This window comes from Aedes albopictus, chromosome 2 (assembly GCF_035046485.1).
Source record: "Aedes albopictus strain Foshan chromosome 2, AalbF5, whole genome shotgun sequence".
NCBI classification, from domain to species: Eukaryota; Metazoa; Arthropoda; class Insecta; order Diptera; family Culicidae; genus Aedes; species Aedes albopictus.
Genome location: NC_085137.1, coordinates 426,710,408 through 426,715,995, shown reverse-complemented (window position 1 = coordinate 426,715,995; position 5,588 = coordinate 426,710,408). Strand labels below are relative to the sequence as shown.

General features: G+C 39.9%; 1 long non-coding RNA gene across 1 annotated transcript; it reads right to left on the bottom strand.

Moving 5' to 3' along the window:
• Positions 1–800: 800 nt before the first annotated feature.
• LOC109426650 (uncharacterized) lies at positions 801–1,915 on the bottom strand. Its single transcript, XR_002134041.3, has 2 exons — positions 1,101–1,915; positions 801–1,035 (listed from the first exon to the last, which is right to left on the bottom strand). It is a non-coding gene; the product is annotated as an uncharacterized LOC109426650 (long non-coding RNA).
• Positions 1,916–5,588: the final 3,673 nt, after the last annotated feature.

Here is a 5,588-nt window from a genome sequence, read left to right as displayed (position 1 = left end):
GTTTAGATACGGTTTGATTAACCCGGGATCAATACCGTCGTGTATTGAGTAAACTGATCATGAAAAATGCACGCTTACGGTATACAGCGTGACCGTTGTGTCGCTAAATATGGTTGAAGACGCGACTGATCGAGGATTTACGACAGATTCAGCTGGATTCGTGCCATTATTAGAGGCGTTTCAGGGAACTTTTGAGTCATTTTTGGGGCATTTAAAATCGTTTTAGGGTATTCATACGGTTTCAGAGAGATCACGAGGAATTTTAATGCCATTTTACGGCGCCTCAGCGAGATTCAGGTTTTTTTTTCAGATGGGTTCCTGAATCCCTCCTAAACACCCCTTTATCCCTTTGAAACGCTTTTGAAGTGGATTCAACCAAGTATCTTATACCAAACGTTCTGAACCGCTTTACTGCCATGAAATCTCCTGGATGCCCCTGAAATCGCTCGGAATTCTCCGAAACTTCTATGGAACTCTCCTAAAATGTGCTCAAAACTCCAAAACCACCGAAAGCCCTCACCAGAAGCTCCCTTTAAACGCCTCTGAAACCCCCAGTATTCACTTCCTTTTGGCTTCCCTGAAGCTTCTGGAAACCTCTTTAGCTCCATCTCAAATATTCAGCAGCAAAACTCGTACCCAAACCAGTACTTATTTTAGCAATGTTCCGAAATCTAGATAGAAATCAATACAATTCGAAGAAACGTTCCGTAATGCTTCCGTTATGCCGAACACAGAGTATTAGAGAGAATATGATGCATACTCTAACGGAGCATTATTACCGAACAAATAAATGCAGCATAATTGGTACTAAGCGTATAATATTTATTTAATTCATCTCGAACTTCAATTTTGCTTTCCACCACCATTATCCATCAAACCCTTCATTAGGTTTATAAACTTTTCCAAGTTCAAATCGTAGTTCATAGTTCCACCGAAGCTCTGACGTCGGACTCTGAACATAGAATTGAGCAGATTATCCATCGAAGAAGCATCAGGGGTTTGGTCTCCTGGTGAACGGTTATTGCGAACGTTTTGCTGCAATTAGAAGAACATATCGCAGTGGTTGAGATGGTTTATGTTGATGCATTTGTTTTTCTTACTTCTGAACTCTCCACAGCCAAGATATGTATGCCAACTAGGGCAACAACGAGTAGGATAAGCGTTACTTGCTTCATGATAACGGGTCAACAACAAATTTGGACTTGAGCTGTTCAACGAGAGCAAACGCTATTTATGAAAAATCACTTGTTGGGTAGTTGGGCAGTAGTAATTTCACAAATAATTTGCGGAACAAATCCAAGTTGCAGGTAATAAGTTAAACGATTGTTTAAAAACAAACATGCAGCGAATAACTTTCTTTAACCATGAACCAAATACACGCTACTCCAGTGACACATACTTCTACCACCCCAACCGGATCCCTGTCTCATGCGTTAATGATCTAATCGAGTGTCAGCGAATTGGAACAATCATCAACTATCTCTCTAACGACTTATACCGAAGGCAGTTAATCAATCACTGTGATCAGTGCGGATCAATCAACGCCCCTTCGATTTGCATTTAAACTTTCATTAAAATTCATTCCAGTGTAATATATGGACTCGTAAAACATCACGCCTGGGAAACAGTAATTGATCGCAACAGGTGTTCGTTTCGCCCAGTTAAACTAGAGCTACTGTTCCCTGAACAATCTGGCATATGAGCAATGGTCCGTAAACGCTTGTGTAGTTTATATTCAAGCATTTAATTAGCACCCAAGCTGGAAATAGCGCAAATGACAGCGGAAAACTGTATTCCAGCTCCACGATGGGTGAGCCACGGAGCTTCGACACTGAGATAGGTGCGACACGTGTGACTTTGACACAGTTCCCGTTTCAAAAATAGCCGTTCGTCGTGTACTGGGAATAATATCAATCTGGCACGTGCACGAGATCGCACGAACAAACCTTCAACCGAACCATCCAGAAGTTGATGTTCAGTGGGCTGGGTATTTTCAAGCAGGAAATCGTACCTTCAAATGAGTGGATGACCCGGTAATACAGTCACGACAATACCGGTCCGGTCCTTCAATCTTTGAACGACATTCCTGGATCGCTAAATCCGTAACGACAACAGGCGGCACATGGCATTAGTAATTAGTTTGCTATTGCAATTGGGTCAGCCCCCGTACAATCAGCAGTGACTTCTAGAAAATCTCCATCATGTTGACGCGAAAAACTTCTCCTTTCAACTCCACCCAAGAATGGATTGTTGAAAGCGTGTTCTCAGTTGGTAGGCCGGTACCAACAATTATCGTTTTAATTTGTTCGCCCAGGTTCAACCCTCCAGCTACTGTTGCCAATAGTCACATTACCGCGTTGCTCGGTTCCATCGAATGGGCAATCACCGAGCGAAAGGTTATGAATGTGATGAAAGGTCCCCGAAGTGCTAGACCCAAGAGGGTCTTTCCAGTCAACATCAGTGCTGGAGAACGTTCGATTTGAGTGATTGACGGGCGAACGGGGTTTGATGGTGAGTAATTTGTTCTTCGGGTATGACTGTGATGATGATGATGATGATAAAATAGTCCCTAAATAATGAAACGGGACTCTTTAGGTGCATGAAAAGTTTTTTTTAGGAAATAATGTAAGGAATCACTTACTACTGACTCATCAATTTCATCTTGTATGTTGTATAAGACGGAATTGATGAGTCAAAGGCACAAACAAACAGACATACTACTTAGAAGAAAACATCGTTTGGCATCTCACTAGCACCCTCTATAATGCTCAATCCGAAGCATTCAGTTGCAGGTGTTGTTTGCCTCGGCGCGATGTAACAATTTAGCAGGTGACGACTCTCCCGTAACGTCATCCATACATAAGACATGAATGAAGGTTGAGAGTCATTTCATGTAAACGTTGATCGGCGTCGCGTTCATTTCTTTTCAAAATTGAGAGGTGAAGTGGGCACAGCAGCGCCACCGTGACACATGCGAGCACAGTTCTAACCACACGTTATTTTCAAAATGACCGTTTAATCGTGCGATGATTGCGATTTGAGTTATATGTCTGTTTGTCTGTGTCAAAAGTCTGTATTAGTGAATGAGAAACTTACTTGATGAGTAATTAATTTGAATTAATGTTTTATAGTGGCAGCAAAAAATAGGCATCTATGAACACTGTTCATAGGGTGACGAAGGGTATTATCGGCAGGTTTGTTCTCTTGTTTGGGTTTTGTTGGCCAAATTGCTTGAAACATGATCCTATAATTCAACTTGTTTAGGGAAGATTTGAGACCAATTTCGAGTTCAATAGGTTTTAATTAAAAAAAAAAAACAGATTAATGCAGCTAGTTATGATAGTGCCTTTCTCATCAAATATGTACTGATGATCTTTACGTCGACATTAGCCGATCCTGAGAACACTTATAAGCTTAATACGATTCATGTTAAATTTGACCTTGTGCACAGTAAAAAGGAGATTGGAAAAACTCTAATCAGTATTGATGCGATAAAATTATAGTTTTCCCATAATACGTTGATCCATTTTACTTTATATTAACACCAAAGGAATTTGAAATGGTGGTATTTGATGAGATTGCTTTGGTCATGATTTAATTCTCTTGCATATATAAAGACTTTGACTATTTCTTCACTTTTGATCTTACCCAACGTTTACCAGGCAATCAAAAAAAACTACGATTTGATTTATCGCTAAAGTTGGTTTTGTTCACTTTCATAATTCCACTATTTGATGTGCCACATGCATGGGTTTGGTTCAATTTTACGTTTGACCATTCCCGGCGGACACCTGGAACCGATTCCATGACACTACTGGTTGTCCCAAATATTGTCTGTGGCTATTTTCTTGTCAACTGGTTATCAGGCTGCCTCAGAAGTCGGGAATTGATGATGATTTTTGTTGACAAACTGTTTATAAGATTATTGAAAAAGCCGTTATTTGGTGCGTCACAGGTTCGGTTCACTTTTATATTTTACCACTTTTGACGAGACACCCAAAATCGGTTCCGGACAGGACCTGTTGTCCCAAATTTGGTATGAGACTATTTTCTTGCTAGCCGTTCATCACCGTTACCGATTAAATCATTTGACATGTCACATGTATTGATTCTCTTTTACATTTTATACTTCCGGTGGGACAGACGGAATCGGTTCCGTAGTACACTGATTGATCTGAGTCTTTTTTTGGAAGGAAGTTTATTAATCTTTTGAATGAGGGTTAAAAAGCTGCGATCAGTTTGACCATTTTCAAGTTATAGCCAGTTTGAGACAAGCAAATTCAAAAACATTTAAAGTTCAATTACTACGTAACGTTTGAGATTTGATCATATGCGGAAAGTTTTTTTGATTTTGTATCACCCCTTAAAAAGTTTGCATTCACGAACCTAACACCCTGTATAGTTTGATCCTATTTGCTTACTAACGTTCATAAGGTTATCAAAAAAGCCTCACTTTGCTGTGTCACATGCATGCATTTGGTTCAATTTTAAATATGGTCGCTTTTGGAGGGACACCCGGAACTACCGGCACTACCAGCAGTCCCTAATGTGCTATTAGCCTACTTCCTTGATAACCAGTCATCAGGTTATCGGAAAAGCCGTTATTTGTTGTGTCACATACATGGGATTGGTTCTCTCCTATATAAGGCCATTTCCAGTGGGACACTCTGAAACTGTTCCGGAACAAGACCGGTTCAGATATGGTCTGAGACTATTTTCTTACTAACCGTTCATCACGTTTGGTTTGGTTTATTTCACTATTACATTTGGCCACTTCCGGTGGGACATCCAGAACCGGTTTCGGAACACTACTAGTTCAGATATTATCGGAGACTAGTTTCTTGCCAACCTTTCATTAGGTTATCAAATAAAGCCGCACTCTAATGTGTCGTATGCATGGGTTTGGTTTACTTTCATATATGGCCATTTCCGGCGAGAAACCCGATACTAGTTCCAGAATACAACCGACAGTCCCCAACGTGGTCTGAGCCTACTTCCTTAATAACTGGTCAGCATGTTTTTGGAACAGCCGTGCTTTGATGTGTCGCATGCATGGGTTTGGTTCCCTTTAATAATTGGCCACTTACGTCGGGACACCCGGAACCGATTCCGGAACACTACCGTTTCAGATATATTTTTCATTCCTGTTCGGGTCTGTCACTGCGACCAGTTTTTAGATCTATTGTGGCATTACCCGTATCCTTAGTGTACCCGAGCAAAGTCCAACAACATAATGATAGCAAATCCAAAACACGATTTGTAATCAGCAGCAAATTGATATCACATTTTGATATCGATTTCTCTTGATTATATTTGATTTTTATTTTGATTTCGTTTTGCTGTCACTTTAAATTATTATAAATATTAAAGTGTAAGTAATTTTAAAAGTTCTACGCATTCTAGTTAATTTCATTTAAACATACATTATTTGTACAATTACCTTATTGTATTTAGGTTTCCATATTAATCGCAAAAACTCTACATCTAACGATTTTTTTCATTTTTTGCACTGATTGCAAAAACAGTTATCAATTTGCTATCACTGATGGCAGGAGCTGTTATCAACTTGCTGTTACGGGAACATTTCT